General features: G+C 47.3%; 1 long non-coding RNA gene across 6 annotated transcripts; it reads right to left on the reverse strand.

Moving 5' to 3' along the window:
- Nucleotides 1-333: 333 nt before the first annotated feature.
- Nucleotides 334-3,401, reverse strand: LOC123141599 (uncharacterized). 6 transcript variants are annotated; one of them, XR_006470369.1, is made up of 6 exons: nt 2,919-3,401; nt 2,676-2,781; nt 2,346-2,560; nt 2,182-2,248; nt 1,747-1,916; nt 334-559 (listed from the first exon to the last, which is right to left on the reverse strand). It is a non-coding gene; the product is annotated as an uncharacterized lncRNA (long non-coding RNA). The 6 variants fall into 6 exon arrangements; XR_006470370.1 differs by having other exon boundaries at nt 2,672-2,781; XR_006470366.1 differs by having other exon boundaries at nt 1,747-1,835; nt 2,346-2,781.
- Nucleotides 3,402-20,461: the final 17,060 nt, after the last annotated feature.

Genomic DNA, 20,461 nt, shown 5'->3' on the forward strand with positions numbered 1-20,461 from the left:
ACCATTATGAGATTATTGTGGCCAATAACCTATAAAACAGTGCTTGCTCGTCAAAAGGGAGAAGTGGTCTCAATAAATATCCTTGGATCCCTACATACCTTGCACTCACAAGATTTAGAAGAGCAATCAATAGAGCAGTACTCTCTGATCTCATTGTTATTACCAATGTTTAGAAAGCATTCATCTCCTGGCCGAACAGGAGGAAAAGGCATTGATGGTCTGCACAAAGCACAAGGTGTCTGCAACAACAGAATAACATAAGTATCTCCTTCTGCGCATTTCATTTGTTAGTACGGACCACTTAAGAAAGCCTGAGATCAAATACATGTCCAAGGAACAAGACATTAGAATAGAAAAGATGGGCACTATGGTGTGCGTCAAGGAGACAACCACCTTTCCCGAACTCAGCTTCCTGTTTGTGCGTCTCGAGCCTTCAGGGGCAATGTTCTTTTTCCTTCCTCCCTTAGTTCCATAGCAGGTGGGTTGGTGTTGGATTGATGTACCTTGGCCTTCTTCTGGAAAAGCACATTGGCTTAGCTTCAGCTTCACATGTAGTTAACTGAAGGAAAAAAGATAACATGTTATATACATGTGCATACTTTAGCCAATCAAAGTAATTTTTTGAAAGTTTTCTTGAGCTATTGAATTTATAAGTCAGTCGGGCATATATTACAACACTAAAAGCCTCTTCTGTTGCTCCTTCAATAATAGCAAGGAAAGCAAGCAAGTGAACAAAATACAGTGATGTGGGTGTAGATCGTCAGGATTTCATCATTGCATACCATATTTGTCTGGATACTACAAATGCAAGCACCGGTATACCCTCTAAAACTGGCTATCCCTGTCCATTGGGTGGCTATCCACTAAACTAAACACATCCTCCATGTCTCTCCGCAGCACTTTATTAGGTTCTAAAAATCCCCACCCTATTATCACTGCGTGTAGATCTTATTTCTAAAATTTCAAAATTAATTTTCTAGACACCGCTTGGCAACACATAATTCATGCCAGTGCAATGGGCACTCCATCCACATTCTAGGCGACACCGATTCACCACACCCATAGGCTCCATCTTAGCTCCGACAGTTGACATACGAAAAATAAGCTTAGTTGTGTTTGATGATCATGAAATGGAAAGACATTCTTCATTCTTTGTTTTGTCTTTGCCATGCTCCTCAGACATCCTCCTATTTTATCTCCTCCTCTCCATTGTTGTGTGCCATCACAAGCCTCCTACAGAAAAGAGATATGTACGTAGAGAGAGAAAGCCATGTTAACATAATCACACAAATTATATTCTTCTTTCCCTGCCATTTTCTTCATTGAACCCTCGCTCAGCTTCCGACTCCGTCCCATTCCATTTATATGGCAGCTCCCACCACCATAGCTTCCAGAAAACACACATATTGTTCTTACTCTACTCACGAATGAACACGAGGAATATTTGCAAGTGCTGGAACAATAGCTTCGCAATCTTCTCTTACCATCTTAAATGACCAAGCCAATTACATGCCAACATGAGAAGATAAATAAAATGGAAATATGCAAGCTCACTACCCATTGCACAAACTCGCATGATAGATTAAGCAAGCAAATGTCTAACCATACCAGCAGAAAAAGGCAGGAAACAACACGTTGTAGGCAAAAATTAGTAATGAGCAGAGGAAATTAGTAACGAGCAAATAAATCTGAGAGGAAACCTCTGAACTAATTGTCTATAATGTTCAATGGCAATGAAAATGACACCTTCATGTTCAAGAAAATCAATCCACGTCAATCCTGAAAATCGTCGTTCCTTCAAACGGGGCCAAGAATGTGATCCTGGTCTTGCCTCCCTATCGTCAGAGCAAACAAAAATCAACCTTATTTTGTATCCAGTCTTGGTATAGAAAGGCACCACCGCTTCAAGACCGCCACTGTTCCACGACTCAAAAAATAACATTAGATGTAAAGCATTGCAGTTTAAATAGGATGCATGATGCGATCCATTAAGCACCAAAGCAAATAGTCCTAGATCACGTGCATTCATTATTTGACGCCCAAGTAGAGGGTCATTTGCTGATGTAAACTGAGAAATAAATTAATGATGCGTTGATTTTTCGCAGCAAAGCACATATGAAAAAACTATGCGACATACTGATTGAAACACCATACATCTGTATTTCATCAAATTGCACACACCTGGTACCGGCTCTAGAAGGAAAGGGTGATGGAGACCATGTGTTTCACCTAGGCACACCCTCGAACACTGCCTTGTCAAGCTTTGTTGGTAAAGATCAATTTGGCAGCCTTGGGAACCAGTGATTCAACACATAAAAAAAAGGTACAATCGGAAGGGCACTTACAGAGTAGAAGATGTAAATCCAATAGGTTCCCTGCACCTGCAATGAACCAAATAAAGTTACACAATGCTCCAAAACCCGAGGGCAGTGAAAATTAGAAGCATCAGGATAGGGATGCATTGAAGATTATGGATGAACCAAATGGCCTCTGAATCTGCGGCAAACCACTTCACACCCTTCGCCCCAGCAAAGAGCCAAGTCTGAAGGTCCTCTAGATTCTGTTATGCTATCACATCATGCATTAGGCCATGAAATTTGCATCTCTGTGGCTGAAAGTACAACCAAGTTCGTATAAAGAATGATTCTAACAAACATTGTGAAAGTAATACCCACTCGTGGATCCTTATCCTTATGTAGGAATAGGCAGCATGGACTTTTTGTAGACACATTGCATAGTATTTTCAATTCTTCTGACTTTGATTTCCCTCTTTTTTTTTACCTGCAAAAATTAAGAATAAGGGATAACGATCTCGCAACAACAGTGTACAAAATCAGCTTTGGTACGTATGTGCAAAATCAGATGCCATAGCGATATTTGTGGGTTGAAAGAAGGGGACGATTGGAGCAGGATCCTACCGACATCCAGATCAATGGACAATGGCACCACCACAGCGTTCGTTCGAGGAAGTTCTCCAGCAACGCGACGCACACCCTGTCCCACCCGCCGCGCTTCAGCCTCTTACGTCCGTGGCGGCGATCCAGTACCGTGGCGGCGATCCCATACAGTGGAGACTTCCGTACGTCGGAGGCAGCGAGATCGCACGAGATCCAGCTGTGAGTTCGGCGGCGGCGGCTGTGAGATTGCACGAAATCCGACTGTGAGTTCGGCGGCGGCGGTGGCAGCTGTGAGATCGCACGAGATCCGGCTGCGTCAGTTGGAACTTGGATCGCAGGACGGCGGCAGCGTGGGCCACGCGGGGGCATCGGTGCGGAGCAGACGGGGCGCGAGGAAGGAGGAGAGGCGCCGGTGTGCGGCCGCGTCGGGAGCCGGAGCTTGATCTCGACCTCCATGGGGTTGGGGTTGCGGCTAGGGCTGGAGGGCGGGGGCTGGAAGAGGCGGGCGGCCGCGTCTACTCTGGGAGTTCTAGGGATAGGTGGAGCGGACGAAAAAACCTACGAAAAAAATCGGTGGAAGGTGGGACAAAAAAAACCAGGCGAGGTGGGACGAAAAAAAACCGGACGAAAATAAAACCCGGAACGCGACCTACCAACTGAGACATTAGGAGTAGAGATTGTTCAAGGAATACCTCCAATTGAATGGCAATGGCTCAGATCCCATGTCACAAGGAGGTGATGATGACATGGTTGTAAGTGATGAAGATCCTATGGCTGATTGGGGCCAGCATGTCACCCTCACTGCTCGATCAACAAATTTGGATTCTACCGAATTTGATTCGTACTTGTCAAAGGTACCCATCCGTCGAAGTGATCAATTCAATATCCTTGCATGGTGGCAGACCAACTTAGGTGAATACCCAACGCTGAGTCGCATGGCAGCAGATATCTTGGCGGCTCCTGCCTCTGCGGTGGCATCCGAGTCCGCCTTCAGCACAGGGAAGAGAGTCCTATCAGATTTTCGAAGTCGAATGACCGCAACGACACTTGAAGCTCTTGTTTGCTTACAAGATTGGATACGGGCCACCGGTAAAGCCATAAGACACAAGTTTCTTCTTTGTTTCTTATTAATGCTTAAAGTTTACAAGTTTCTTCTTTCTTTCTGCAGCTAATACTCAACGTAGCTTGGCTTCAGTTCATGACATTATAATGGACTTACAAGGTATGAGAAACCTTCTGATGTATATAGTGCCATGTATATGAAAGTACACTTAAAGTATGAAGTTTGTTTTTTAATGAGGGATTTCATATCTACAGTTTGTTCCAGGGAACTATTTGCAAGATGCAGCCCAATCACGTAGATGAATATATAGTGTTTTACACACAGAACTAGTGCTGTTAGTTTTGATTTCCCCAAGTTATAGTTGATCTCTAATATATATTTCTTTTTCCATTCTTGCTTGTTGATATGCTTACGAGAATCGGGAATATTCTCTTTGTTCTAATCTTTGTTGCGGAGTGGATGATGGATAGTGTATGATGGATATTTAGAAGTGTATTTTCTTGCAAACTTGATCATGAATTGGTTTTCTGGAACATGCCTTTGCTACTAAGAATATTCCTCTGTTCATAAATATATTATTTAGTATTTTTAGGGATAAATATACTATTTAGTTGATGTGCACATAATTACTCTTGTAACATTTCTTTGTAAATACAGATATCGAGGATTGATGCTTGTTGGAGCAATTCATGTAAAACCTCAAGCAGATGATGAAGCAAAGACATGTCAGCTTTCTCTATAACCTACTGGATGTGAAAAGTTTAGCATGTTGAACTAGTAATCTTTTGATCTTGTTCGAATCTGTTGGACTGAGGTCTTTAGCTTGATACTCTGTGAAACATGATCTCGCCATTTTACTAAATGTGAAAAGGTTGGACCTTGTCATTTTACTGTACTGTGTACATTAGTAATTTGGCGAGGCCACAAATGTTGGACGGTGCAAACATTTGGTTCAAAAAACCTGTAATCCTCTTAAATGTGTAAACATTTGCTAAATTTTGGATCAGCCTCATGTGCCCAATGGGTCAATGGGGCCACAAAATTCTGATGAAATGGGTCGGCCCATGGCCTTGCATATTGGCCTTGGGGCCATGGGGCCGGGCCGGGGCCAGGGCCGGGTCGGCCCATTCCCATTTTGACTCTCAGTCTACCCGGTCTCGCACTGCTTTGTGTGCGTGTGATGCGCACCCTGGTGGCCCGATCGAGTCGTTGTTGATTGTTCCGTGACTTCCGTCCACCTCCTGCGTGCCATGGCGCGCGGATGCTTCGCCATTCCGGGACGCTTTCGTGGAAATGGAATGGTTTTGGTTTGTGTATTGTGAATGGTGGTTGCGGCGGTGGCGGTTGGAACAGAAGTTTAAACAATTCTTCTTCTTTTTTTTTTCTTTTTTTTTTTGTTTGCGAATGAGAAGTTTAAACAATTCATGCACGGGAGGAGAAAATTTGCAAGGTACTCCATAAATTTGAGCCGTGACCTGCTGCGAAATTACAGTAGTACTACACTCAGTTTTTTAAACATGGTTACTATCCTATTTTCAAGATATGGCGAAAATAAAGTCAACTAATAAATAGCACGGTTAATTGTGGAAAATCTATTCCGTCCAAACTAAATATATTTTTAAACACAGTACAATCATAGATCCCCATATACACTCACTCTGCAGTAAAGATAAACAATTGGCAATGTTATAATGTTATAAAGGAAATTAACAAGTCTCGCTCTCTCTTCGAGGAGCTTAGGCCAACTCCACCGCACGATCATATCCTGTCCACATCCGTCCGTTTGGGGTAAAAGGGACAAATGAGACGGCCCAGCGCGCGACGGTCCGGACCCATCTTGTCCGTTTTGTGTCCGGGCCGACCCATTTCGAGCGCACACTTGCGCCGGTTTTGGGTCGCGGCGGACACCAAAGGAGGCGCGCCTCGTCCGCGTCGGGGCCGTGTGGCAGGCGGCCACCTACCTCCCACCCGCCCACATCAATGCGCATGGGCGGGCGGCCCCACCTGTCATCCGCACGTCGAAGGGTCGCCGTTCTTCTTTTAAGTGGAAACTGTGGACCGGTCGTCGTCCACACTGCCCCACGCCACCCCGCGGCCTCCTCGAAACCCGACAGCCCCAGGCCCAAACCCTAGCCAAGAACTCGCCGGCCTCCCGCCCGCAGCCATGGGGCTTTGCAACTATGGCCGCAAAGGCAAGCACGACCGCGAGGCTGGCTCCTCGTCGGGGCGTCGCCGCGGCTCGGTGAAGAAGGAGGAGCCGGCCTCGCCATCGCCACCATGCCGGCCCCCCTCGCCGCCCGCGTTCTCCATCGCCCCCGTGTCCGCCGGCGAGCGCGACCGGCACTACATCGGCGCGTCGGTGTGCCACCGTTATTGGGAGACAAGGACGCCGATCCCCTGGAGCGACGCCCACCTCCCCAACAATTGGCACCTGTCGGCCGACCGCGTGCCGATCCCGACGGTCCCGGTGACCGGCCGTGCGCGCCGCCAGGAGATCGAGCGCCGCCTCCGCCTCCTCCCGGACGACCTCTACTACGACCCCAGGTACGCCCCCGACTCGCCATTGTGGGACACTTGGTTCCGTGATGAGCACGACATGCGGCGGGCGTCCTTCTTCGCCGGCACGTCGATGGGGCCACAGCGGCCACGCCCAGAGCGCCGAGCGGCTGCTCCCCAGGAGCGCGGGCGTTGGCTGGTGCGCGACCTCACGCCCACGCCGTCGCCGTCGCCATCTCCATCGCCATCATCACCTACTCGCATAACGGCGGAGGAGGAGGCCCGTCTCGTGCAGCGTGTCATGGAGGACTCCATGAACACGCAGGACGGGCGGCAATGTGACGGTTTGGAGGAGGCCATGGCACTCTCTGCCGCCGGTGACGTGGCCATCCCAGAGCTGCAGATGGCGGCCTTTACGGAGGAGAGGAGGGAGGACGCGATGGAGGAGGAGCCTTCGGCCGCGTTCCAGCAGCTGCTGGGCCAGGGGTGGGCCTGGTCCTGCACTGCTCCGGAGATGGCCGCTGGCGTGGGCGTGAACTGGCGCGCCACTCCGCCGCAGTCACCGGAGCGGGAGGCATCGCCATGGGAGGAGGTGGTGCAGGCACCTCCCGCCGTCCAGCCCGCCCCCTTCTACCACGCACCACCGGCCCACCTGTGGACGCCACCGGACTACGCCGACCTCGTCAGCGACGACGACGACACCGGCGTCCACTGAAGACGGCCACGGCGACGGCATCGACGGGCACGGGCAGGAGCACGCCGGCGGCGACCATTTTTTTATGTTTAATTATTAATGTGACGAAACTGGGTCGTTTTGTGGCCATGGACCCCCTAACTAAGTTTTATCTTTATTAAACTGCGTTTATTTACTTTTTTAGTCATTTTATTTATGTTTTCTTTCTTTATTGCTTTTCTGACACGGACGTGATTTGGGGTGCGGCCGCACGGTGGGCGCACGCACGACCCAACGGACACAGCCAGATACGGGAGAACCCATCGGCGCCTCAAAGGGACAAAATCCGGCCAATCCGAATGTCCGTTTGGGGTCGTGCGGTGGAGTTGGCCTTATGTCTATGAATGCAGACCGGAAGGAAATTAGAGATGCTACTGAAAGGATGAATGAACTCCTGTACAGAGAGGAGATGTTATGGTTGCAGATATCTCGAATCGCGTGGTTGCGGGAGGGTGACCGCAACACACAATTCTTTCATCGGAATGCAGTTTGGCGCGCACGAAAAAATCGTATTGAGTCACTTTTTGATGATGCAGGAGTGGTGCATAAGGACCACGAGTCTATGGCTGCTATGGCAACGTTTTATTTTTCCAATCTGTTTGCTGCCGACGCCTCGCTATGTGCGGACCCAGTGATTAACTTAATTAATTCCCGTGTTACTGGTGGCATGAATGATGGTCTGTGTGCAGATTTTACAGACATGGAGATTGCGGATGCTCTATTACAAATTGGTCCTCTCAAAGCTCCAGGGCAGATGGGTTCCCTGCAAGATTTTTTCAGAGGAATTGGCCCATCATGAGAGAGCAGGTTATTGCAGGAGTGAAGGAGTTTTTTCGGACAGGGGTCATGCCTGATGGGGTGAATGACACTTCCATCGTCCTCATCCCAAAGGTAGATAACCCTGAGCGGCTCATGGAGTTTCGTCCTATTAGTTTGTGCAATGTCATCTATAAGGTGGTGTCTAAATGCTTGGTCAACCAGCTGCGTCCTATTTTTGATGAAATCATCTCGCCAGCACAGAGTGCCTTTGTTCCTGGGCGGATGATTACTGATAATGCCTTGCTTGCTTTTGAGTGCATTCATTATATTCAACAGGAAAAAGACCTGAATAAAAGTTTCTGTGCTTACAAATTTGATATGTCAAAAGCTTATGATATGGTTGATTGGATCTTCTTGGAGCGAACGTTGCAAAAGATAGGCTTCTCTCGCCGTTGGGTGAACTGGATCATGACGTGTGTCACCTTGGTGAGATATACTATTAAATTTAATGGGACCCTCTTGGATTCGTTTGCACCGACGCGTGGGCTTCGGCAAGGTGATCCTCTGTCTCTGTTCTTGTTTCTATTTGTGGCTGATGGTCTCTGAGCTTTGTTGAAGGATGGAGAAGATAGGGGCGACTACACACCCCTGAAAGTCTGCCGTAGAGCATCGGGTGTCTCTCATTTGCTATTTGCAGATGACACCATGCTATTCTTTAAAGCAGAAGAGGAACAAGCTAAGATAGTACATGAGGTTTTGCTCACGTACGAGAGAGCTACAGGCCAATGCATTAATCCCGCCAAGTGTACTGTACTGTTTGGAAATTCTTGTACTACGGACAGCCAGGAAAAGGTGCGCACAATATTGCATGTTGATATGGTCACTTTTGAGGAACATTATCTGGGTCTCCCTACACCAGATGGGCGTATGAACAGGGGTAAATTTCAGAACTTGCAATCAAGACTTCTGAAGAGGTTTATAGCCTGGGGAGATACTCTATCACTCGCAGGGAAAGAAACCATGATCAAAGTTGTAGCGCAGGCCATTCCCACTTATATTATGGGTGTTTTCAAGTTGTCGATGTCAGTTTGTGATGATCTGAAGAGGATGGTCCGAAACTTTTGGTGGGGCTCGTCTGAGGGCAAAAGGAAAACTCATTGGATGCGTGGCCGCATATTCAGGCGCATAAAATGAAGGGAGGGCTAGATTTTAGAGACTTCCGTCTCTTCAACCAAGAACTCCTCGCGAGGCAGGCATGGAGACTTTTGATTAATCCTAACAGTCTATGTGCGCAGGTTCTCAAAGCCCGATACTATCCGGAGGGGCGTCTGGAGGACACGGTATTTTCAGGAAATGCCTCCCCTACATGGCAGGCCATCCAATATGGCCTCGAGATCTTGTAAAAGGGTCTGGTGTGGCATGTCGGAAACGGGCAAAACATCCGCATATGGCGGGATCGATGGCTGCCCACGGCGCCAACAGGGCAGCCGATTACGCAACAGGTTACCTGCAGACTGCGGCGGGTGGCGGACCTACTAGATGCGTCCGGTGCTTCGCGCCTCGACGTGCTTCGGCGATACTTCCTTCCGATCGACGTCGACAATATTGCCTGCATCCGTACTTCGTCATGCCTTACCGAGGACATCATCGCTTGGGCGCCGGAGAAGAGCGGTATCTTCACCGTTCGATCCGCCTACCGCCTTTCCATGGACGAACGCGAGCGTCCATTGGCGACAGCCTTGAGCAGGGCACTAGACGGTCGTCGCGCCATCTGGAAGATCATATGGGGTTGCCCTGCTCCCCCAAAGGTACACGTCTTTGCATGAAGACTGGTGTCCAACTCGCTTGCAACATGGGCTAATAAATGTTCTCGCCACCTTGAGCTTACTGATATGTGTCCCCTTTGTGGTGTGGCACGAGAGGATGGTTTCCAAGCAATGTGCAGGTGCCCCCTTGCGATGGATTTGTGGCGTGCCATGGCATCAGACTGGCCCATGCCGAAGGTTGAGGACATAATCAATACAGGACCGGAATGGTTATTCTCCCTGTTGGAGCCTCTCTCGGAAACCACGTGCATAGTAGTTCTCATGACCATGTGGCGAGCATGGTATGTGCGGAATGAAATTACCCATGGGAAAGCTCCACCGCCAACTGAAGCGTCACGCAGATTCCTTCATGGATATATTAATTCCTTGCTCCGTTTACATCAATGGCCTCAAGGGGGTATGGATAAGGGCAAGATGATAGTGCAGACTGATGCACCGACGCAACATCCAGAAGTGTCGAGTAAGATGGACCAGCGCTGAGTTATGCCTCCTACTGGCTGGACGAAATTGAACGTAGGTGGCAGCTATGTACATGCTACAGGAGCTACGGGAGGATGCATGGTTCTCCGTTCGGATCGCGGCAAAATTATATTCACGGCTTGTAGGGAGATTCGTACCTATGACAATAGTCTCCATGCTGAACTAGCGGCTTGTAGGGAGGGCCTTGAGCTTGCACTATACTGGACTGAGCTCCCTATTGCGATCGAGATGGATAGTACCGAAGCTGTCAAAATGATAAAGGCCACGTCGGTGGACAGGTCGAAGTTTCATGTACTCATTGAGGAGATCAAGAGGATGGTCACTGATGACCCTAGGGAGATTTCTATTAATGCTATTAGTCGTTCCCAAAATTAAGTTAGTCGTGAGCTTGGTGCATATGGTAGAAGTACTCCTCGTACTGCAGTTTGGTGGGCTCAGGCTTAAGCAATATTGTTGTAATGGTACTGGCTGACTTGCCTCCTTGAGTTAATAGAAATTTCCCTTTTTCCCGCAAAAAAAAAAGATAAACAACGTTGGGCCTGCCTGCTTGTTCAGCACCCACCTTCGATATACGGAGTTAGCATCATATTTTGAGATTAACGAAGTCATCACAGACGCCTCGTAGTCGACGGGAACATCTTCCCCCACCGAACAAACATTGCCGAAAAGGTTGTAATAACTCTAGGAAAATAGGAACACCTATGCCAAGTCTATGACTTGAATCTTGGTGGACTAATTAAACATGTTGAATGTGTTGCTTCTTTCTTTGTGGCTGCAAGAAAAATTTTCATTAATAAACATCATCGTACGAGATAAAGATACAATAAATTCATCTTTGTAGGAGATAGTGGCCTTATATATAGATGCATATTTTATTTTTGACAATGGCCTTATATTTAAAATCGGAGGGAGTAATAGTTTTTTGCGCACAAGAGGGCATCCGAAAAGTTATCTGGTCGGTTGAGAGATGAACACTCTAATTATTTCACACATGATTACTAAGGGGATTTTCCGAATCAGTAGGCACAACCTTCCCAGACCTCAACAAACATTCCACCAACCACAACACTTTAGTCTCGCACGTCATGCAAGATGGTCTGCTTTCTAACTTGCGAAACTGCCTTAACTCAGTTGCCTCTTCCGAGTTTGGTGTTGTTGTCTGGTATAAGTCTTCGGGTAGCTACTATTTGGGGATCGTCTCAACTCGAAGGCCGATCCGCTTCGCAAGACTATCATCAATGACTTTGTCCGCCTCACCTGTGATGCCCCCTTCGAGGACACACTTCACATCTTCCTTCTCTGCCCACTTGTTGTGTAGGTCTAGAGTTCCCTGGGGTTGCTGCGCCATGCCTCACTCGAACTTATTTGGGATGTGCCGCACCCACCAGCCTCAACCATGAAATCTGGCCCTCAGTATCGCACCATGCAATGGAAGCTTTGGGACGTTCGGAAAACTTGTGTTTTCTCAAACGAGTTCTACACACACTTTGTAATAATTAGGAACATTATCTCTGATTTCTCCCTTCGGATTGGTAGATTCAGCTCACAACAACAAAACGTTGATGCCATGTCATGGTGTCTATGCCTTTCCTCGTTCTCTAGCGCAAATCGGTAACCCTTTGGGTAATCCATTCATGTGGGACCCCCATCCCCCGGTTGATTGATAAAATATGTAGTTGACATGTAGGGAGCATTGTCGATTCGAGTCAGAAGGCCCGCCTTTTCTCATCAAGAACATAATGTTATCTCTTTTATGATGACTAGTTGCCTCATCTTGGCATATATTGGAGGTCAACACTTATAAAATACTTTGGAACTTCATTGTTTCTTCAAAGCTCGCACATCCTAATAGACTCACCTAGTTGAGCACATTTTTTTAAAGAAAATGCATCATTCATTTAATGTTCTCAATGCTTCAAACATGCCTTAGGGGAAATAAGCATAACAATTTCATTATTTGTATACAAGTTCTCATAGCTCTTACCTACCAGAGGAGGAAGCTCATAAGTGCATGGAGTTATTCTCTATTGACCAAACCGAGGACTAGTGACTTCATGTAACTACATGTACCAGTCAAGTCTTTTATAAGAAGTGAGCCTTCACTAAGTGTTGCTCATCTTGCTTCTATGTGTTGAAAATATATAGTTTTATAATGTTTGATCCGTGTATGTGGGGAGACATATTTCACAGATGTAAGCATAGGAGACACCAGGAACTACCAGTGGATAACCAGATTTAGAACATGCACAAGCCTATCCCGCATACTCTACGAAATCAACTATTTTCCCTCAGTCTCATCCCTCCACTGACCAATTTACTCTTCTTCTGTGGTTGTCCTATACACCACACTATCATGGTGTCTCAATGTGATGAACAATATAATCATGTGATGCTCGGTTGGGATGGAATGGGTGTTGAAGGTTGTTGGTTCATGTTATCAACGGTCCAAGAGAAGATGGTTAGCCTGAGAGTACACCGGGCTAGCAATTTACTGATGCATTTGGTTAGCCTGAATTATATGACGGGTCGTTACTCGGCCATGCGAAAAACATGACGGCTGGCAAGAAGCGGGGAGCCTGCATATTTCAGTGCTTTTACCCCATAATTCTAGATAGGGTTACATCACCTCGCCATTTGATATGTATATGACTTGCAGATGTACATGGTGATCTGTGCAATACCATCTTTACTTTCCTTCATGAATTAGTTCTAACTAGAAGGTTGGGTGCGCTTTGTTGCGCCGTTGGTGTATTAGTATTCAGCATATCAAATCAGTATCACCCGATTCATCATGAAATGAATTTTAATATTTTATTTATTCATTATTGTGGGTGTCGATAACTTTGACTCTGAACTGGGACAAAACTAAAGGAACTTGACTTTCAAAAACAAGTACACATTATATTTTGGAACTGAAGGAGTATTTCGTTTGGCGAGTGTGTCTGTGTGGTGGTGGCGGTGATGGACTGTGTTTTTAATCTGTAATACGGTGTTTGGGTAGGCCGTTTGCGGTGTGATCCGATGTTATCCTAATCTACTTATACTTATGTGGGAAACATTTTTGTGTCGGTAGCTCCATGTACTATCTTGGTGCTACAATTAATATCAGATGTTGGTGCTTCCTTTTTTCTAGGTGGTGAAAGGGTGCACATGATTGATATATTTTTATAGGCAAGTTCTCCTCCCGATTGATTTGAAAAACTATTGACTTGGTCAAAAATCATGAACCAGATCCAAAATTGAATACCCCAATTGAACTGAAAAGCTCCAAAATTAAGGAGCATAGTGAATTAAAAGAATTGAATGAGAGAGCTCCATAATAAGTTGTTGACCCTGTCAAAATTAGATGACCCAATTTCAAATTGAAGACTCCAATTGATTGTGAGTGCTTAAAAATTAGGAAGCATATTGTATTTACTAGAAGGGTTGAGCACGCTTTGCTGCACCGCTAGTATTTTTTTTAATACTCACTCTATTTCAAAATATAAGATGTATTACTTTCTTGAAAAATTAAACCTTTTAAGTTTGATCAAATGTGTAGAGAAATATATCAAAATCCATATCAAATCAATATGATTAGATTCATCATGAAATGAATTTCCATAATTTTTTTGTTTAATATTGTGGATGTCGGTATTTTTTGCTCTGAACTTGGTCAAAATTAACACCCCTTATATTTTAGAATTGGTGGAATATTTAGTTGGCGGGTGACAGAGATGATGGAGTGCGTTTTATTTTTATTTATAATGTAGTGATTTGGTAGGCCTTTTGTTGTCATTTTGTGTTATCTGCTAATCAACCTATATTTATGTGGCGAAATTTCTGCGTTAGTGACAGCATGTACTACATTGTTGCTAGAATTTCATATGGTGGTGGTGTTTTTTTACAAGTGATGGGAGGGTGCGCGGGATTGATATGTTTTTATAAGTCGACTGATCACTGGCCTTGTCAAAATCATATACCAAATCCAAAATCAATACGTCAATTGAATGAAAGAGCTTAAAAATTAGGGAACATAGTGAATTTAATAATTGAATAGGAGAGCTCCTAGAAAAAAAATTACCAGGTCAAAATCGGGTGACCCAATTTTAAATAGAAGGCGTCAATTAATTGTGAGGCCTTAAAATTAGGAAGCATAGTGTATGGTATGAAAGAATTGGCTGAGATAGTTTTGAGAAATTGTTGAACCTGTCGAAATCGGGTGACCCAATTTCAATTGGAGAAATCTATTGAATGTGGGCTCTGTAAAACTAGGGAGCATAGTGTTATAGAGGATAGATAGTGAAAGGGCATTTCCATTCCTTATGTTTTGGATGATGATGACAACCCTTTGTTGGTCTAATCATGTGCTAAATGTTTCAGGTTCTCAATGATTAGGCTTTCATCGGTTAGTGGTTCTCTCTCGAAGGAATCGTTGAAGACAGAATCCTCTACGCTTTTATCTCTTTGGTCATAGGGATCCCGTACTATCAAGAGGGAATCCACTTTGGAAAGAATAGGGGATTCCATTCACGTACACCTCCATCACCCCTCTTCTTGTCGAGAGAGTGCCTCCATTTTAATCTAACCTTTGCTGTGTATTCCCAGCGGTTGTACCGCTCGTCCGAGCGGTAGTACCGCTGGCTCCTGACGCTTCTCTGCCATTGTCGAGCGGTGGTACCGCTGCCTCCGGGCGGTGGTACCGCCACCTGACTCTGCAATGACCAGCAGCGGTTGTTCCGGCCATGCACCGCCCATGTACCGGTCAGGGTTCTGTTCTGATGCGGTGGCTGGGCGGTGGTGGCCCGGTTGGTCCGGTTGTTCCTTTTCAACCGGTACAACTGGAGGTTCGAGCGGTTATTCCGCTCATTCCTTAGCCGCTCAAGCAATCAAGACCAGGCGGTTGCACCGGCCCTGCACCGCCCATCTACCGCCCTCAAGGGTGACTCCGTTCTGGTTCGGTGCAGTAGTTGTGCGGTGGCTGGGCGGTTGGTCCGGTTATTTGCTAATGACCGGTACTACCGCCCGATGGCCCGGTTGTACCGCCTGGTAGGGTTCTGCAGCTACATCGCGAGTCCCGGTTGTACCGGGACAAGGAGCGGTTGTACCGCTGCAGTACTGATAACGCAGTAACGGTTGGATTTTAGTGGGCTGCTATATAAGGTGGTTCCTCCACCTACCACACCCACCTTTTACCTCTCTCACTCCACCATTGATGCTCTCAAGCTCTCTTTCCCGATCTCTCTCTCTAGCCACTCAAACTTGTTGATTTGCTAGGGTTTGAAGGAGGAGACCTAGATCTACACTTCCACCAAAGGATATTTACTTCCCCCATACTTTCTAGTGTGGATTTTGTTACTCTTGGGTGTTTGAGCACCCTAGACGGTTGAGGTCACCTCGAGGCCATATTCCATTGTGGTGAAGCTTCGTGCTTTCGTTGGGAGCCTCCAATTGTTGTGGAGATTGCCCCAACCTTGTTTGTAAAGGTCCGGTTGCCGCCTTCAAGGGCACCAATAGTGGAATCACGGCATCTCGCATTGTGTGAGGGCGTGAGGAGAATACGGTGGCCCTAGTGGCTTCTTGGGGAGCATTGTGCCTCCACACCGCTCTAACGGAGACGTACTTCCCCTTAAAAGGAAGGAACTCCGGTAACACATCGTCGTCTCCAACGGCTCCACTCTTGGTTATTTCGTGCCTTTACTCTTGCAAGCATACTTGTGTTGTATCCCTTGCTTGCTCCTGTGTTAGTTGTTATTGCATCATATAGGTTGCTTAGTTGCATATCTAAACAACCTATTTTGTTGCAAAGTTTAATTTGGTAAAGAAAAGCTTAAAAATTGTTAGTTGCCTATTCACCCCCCCTCTATTCAACCATATCGATTCTTTCAATTGGTATCAGAGCCTCGTCTCTTTATTAAGGACTTTGCCGTCCGAAGAGTATGGTTGACATCAACGACGGTGCGGAGGAACACTCTGGTGTGAATCCCATCTCGTCTTCGGCCGAAGGGGGAACCTCGGTCTCACATGAGGAATTCATTGTGGCTTTAGACACATTGAAAACCTCCATGACGGCCGAGGTTAAAAGCATGTTTACTGAATTTCTAGAAGGACTTAAACTATCCTCGCCGATGAAAGTGGGTGATCCCACTAACAAGGTGACGGATGCTACCTCCGACAAGGGGGAAGCTAATATTGAAAAGAGTCCTTCTACTAGTGGTAGAAATGGCACCGGCATCTTTGCCAATGTGGAACCCCCAGTGTTTAGAGGACCGATCCCCTCTACTCATTTGAATCATGCTGGTCCTCCTCCTAAATATGTGAAAAATGAAGATTTTGATTCTTGGGTTTATCACTTCAAGCGTCATTTAAAACATGTGAATACTAACCTTTGGAGAATCATTGAAGAAGGTTTCTATCCTCATGACCCAAGCAACTTCACCCCTCGAGAAGAAGTGGACAATCAATTCAATGAGAGTGCTCTCTTCATCATCCAAGATGCAATCCTTCCCGAAGATCTCCCTCATCTTCGACCTCATGCCATGGCTAAAGAAGCATGGAAATGTGTCGAGCGTTTCTATCGAGGAAGTGCTAGCATTCAACGCTCCAAATATGAAGTGGTGCAAGATGAAGCCGATGAGTTTGCAATGAAAGAGGATGAAGAACCTCGTGAGCTCTTTCCAGGAGTGACCAAACTCGCGGTCGCACTCAGAGATCATGGGAGCAAGGACACGGATGACAATTGGATCAAGCGCAAGTTCCTCAAGGCCATGATGCCCTACAACAAGGCCATGTCCTCTGTCATTCGTCAAAGACCGGACTTCCACTCCATGACCTCTGGTGAAGTGTTGGATGAGTTTGTTGCAATGAGCATCTTGGACAAGACCGCCGACAATGTGGTGCTCCGTTCCCAAAGGGCAAAGAAGCCCAATCTTGCCTTGAAGGCCAAGGTTAGTGTGGAAGAAGAAGCAGATGAGGAAGATGAGGAGAGCAACCCCGAGGACACGAAGTATGATTATCATGAGCACATGGCTCTTGCCTCAAGACAGTTTTGGAGTAAGAAGAATACAAGACCCAACTTCAATAAGAACAACTCAAGTGGCCTCATGTCACACCCTAGCTAGTCATGCATCAGAGTGTGTGCATCATGTTTAAAATTCCATTTAATTTTGAAATGGGGAATTGTGAAATCCTCAGAATCATTTTTGAAAATGACCCAAATAAAAATTTCTCCAAAAGGGTCCAAGAAAATGCTCATGTTGCTCTCTGAAAATATTGGACAGAGATAAAAATCAAACCAATATTTTTAAGAGCTCATAGGTATTTATTTTGGGCATTTGGAATTAATGCATAAATATTTGCATTGGAAATATATTAGTTATATATATTAGTATATGTCCAAAAATTATGCCACCTGTTGGGGAGCTCTGGAATAATATATCTAGCTCCTGCAAGAATTGGCATAAGATAATAAAATGATTTAATATTTTATTTAAATCAAAACAAATGTCAGAAATTAGAAAACAGAAATAAATAAAAGGAGAAGCTTACCTGGGCTCCTCCCTGTCCGGCCCAGCCAGCTGGCCGGCCCAGCCAGCAGGCGGCCCAGCCCGTCTCCCTCCTCTGTCGTCTTCGTCCTCGACAGAGGGAGGGGAGTGTGCCCGGCGCGCGCGCGCGCCACCGCGCCACGCCACCTTCCTCCCTGCCTGCCTGCCCCTCCCCTCCTCGTCTGGATGGCCTGGGACGACGCCACGCCCTCCCCCTGCTCTCTCTCACTCTCCCTCGGTTCTTCCCCTCCTCTCCCTCGCTCTCCCTCTCCCGTGTCCGAACGCCACCATCGCCGCCGTTCGCCATAGCAGCCGCCACCGGCCACCCCTCGCCCCTCCGCTGAGCTCAGGAGCTCCGCCGCGACCCCCTCTTCCTCCCCACCAAGCCAAGCCCCTCGGGAAGCTCTGCATCGCCTCCACGCCATCGTCTTCGTCCTCGACCGCCGCCGATGTTCGCCGTCGATTCGCCGCCGTTCGTGCTTCCCCGAGCTCGCTGACCCTCCCTGCATGATCCCCGTGAGCCCTTGCTTCGTTTCCCCCTAACCCCATGTTCGATTTCGAGCTCTAGCCGCCCCTCTACGGGAGCCGAGACGCTCCGCCGCACGGGCTCGTCGCCGGCGAAGCCCCGGTGACCATTTGGTCACGGGCGTGCACCCGTTGTGCTTGCCGCGACCCGCAGAGCCCCTCCAGCGCCTCAGCTCCCTCGCCTGCGAGCAGCAGCGCCGATCCCGACCGCACCCGAACTCCGGCCGCCGCTCACGAGCTCGCCGTCGTCGGTACCGGCCACCACAGGCACGGCCACCACCACCGTTCGACGCGCGGGAGCAAGGGCTCTCCAACGAGCCCAAGCACGGCCTCGCCCGTGCCCTGTAGCGCGTTTCCGTATCGCGCCGCCGTCTCGGGCCTCGCCGACGTCATGTCGCCGGTGGGTTTGACCTGTTTGACCTGGGGTTTGACCCCCCAGGGTCACTGACGCGTGGGCCCCGTCGGCCAGGTGGTTAGATTAGCGCTAATCACTGTTAGTTAACCCCCTGACACTGACCAGTGGGCCCCAGCGCCACTAACTCCTAATTAGGATTAAATTAACTCTGTTAACTCCCCCTGTCACTGACGTGTGGACCCCACACGTCAGGTTTGACCCCAGCCAGCCGCAGTTGACCACTGACGTCATGCTGACGTCATGCTGGCGCAATATATATATTTCTGGATTTAATTTAAATCAGGAAATTCCAGAATATTATTTAAACTTCAAAAATTCATAACTTTTATTCTGTAACTCCAAATCAGACAAATTATATATGAAAAATGATCAGAAAAATCCAATCTATCCATCTGTACTACTTTCATGCATGACTAAACAAGTTAACTTGATGTTTAAGCAGAACAAGGAAAAGCACTTTAAAAGGCCACGCTTGAGTTTGAAATTTGAATCTTTGATTCAAATTGGTTCAAACCCTTCTGGTTTTAGTTGCATTAGCCCAACACACTCATATTGCCATGTTTCATGCATGCATCATATTGTTGCACATTGTTTGGTGATGGTTGTGTATCGGTGTCCTTTGCGACAGGTTCTGCCTCCGAGGAGTACCGTGATTACCCTAACGAAGAACCGTATCAGTGCATCGAACCATCAGGCAAGCAACCAACCATTTGATCATATCGATACAATCCCATGTTCTCGCTCCTGCTCTCTTTTACTGCATTAAGACAACGCGTTTCAAACTGCTGTGTGCTACGGTAGTTGAACCCATTTCCTCTGCATGACCTGTCATTGCCACAGTAACTAGATGAAACCCACTAGCATGTGTAGGAGTTGATTGAGCCATATGTATGTGTTGTTCCTACCTTGCTATGCCTGCTATGCTTAGAGTCGTGTCAGGTCTGGTTCATCTGGGTGATGGGCTAGAGTGAAATGTTTATGTCGGTAATGAGAGTGGTGTGGTGAACACGATTTGGTAAGGTATCGATGAGAGGCCATGTAGGAGTACATGGTGGGTTGTTTCATTGAAGCCGACCTTAAGCACTGAGATCTGTATGTGTGATTTAAGGATCAGCTACTACCATGCATTGGGCCCGAAACCAATGGACCCTCTCGGCTTCTTATTCACCCTAGTTCTCCGTCCAGGAGTTGCAAGTAGTTTCTGGTGTTTGTAGCCTACTGGAGGCCGTGGACAGCGCTGACCGTAGGGGTGGGCTGTGATGCGGTAGGTACGTGGCACGGTGTACCGAATACCCGTTAGGTATCTCGGGAACCCTGTTCACATCGTTTGGGGCTGTGAGCGATACCTCGGCCGGATCTCCTCATGGATGGAACCCGAATAGGCGATAAACCTGGACTAGAGACTTAGGTGATTAGGTAGGTCGTGGCCGACACCCACGTTGGGCTTCCGCTTGAAGGTTGCCGAGTACATGTCGTGTAAATGGCGGTAAGTGGTGAGAGCGTGTATGAAGAAGTACACCCCTGCAGGGTTAACATGATCTATTCGAATAGCCGCGTCCGCGGTAAAGGACTACTTGGTTGCCTATACAGTTCATAGACAAGTAAATGGAAACTACTAAAAGCCTCAAGATAAGTGTGAGTGCCGAGGATGGCTCTTCCGTAGGAAGACGGAGGCGGATCCTCGGTAGTGTATTGAAGTGGTGGGTAGTGGACTCGTGTGCGCAAAACCGTTTCAAGTTGAAGT

Source organism: Triticum aestivum, chromosome 1B (assembly GCF_018294505.1).
Source record: "Triticum aestivum cultivar Chinese Spring chromosome 1B, IWGSC CS RefSeq v2.1, whole genome shotgun sequence".
Classification (NCBI taxonomy): Eukaryota; Viridiplantae; Streptophyta; class Magnoliopsida; order Poales; family Poaceae; genus Triticum; species Triticum aestivum.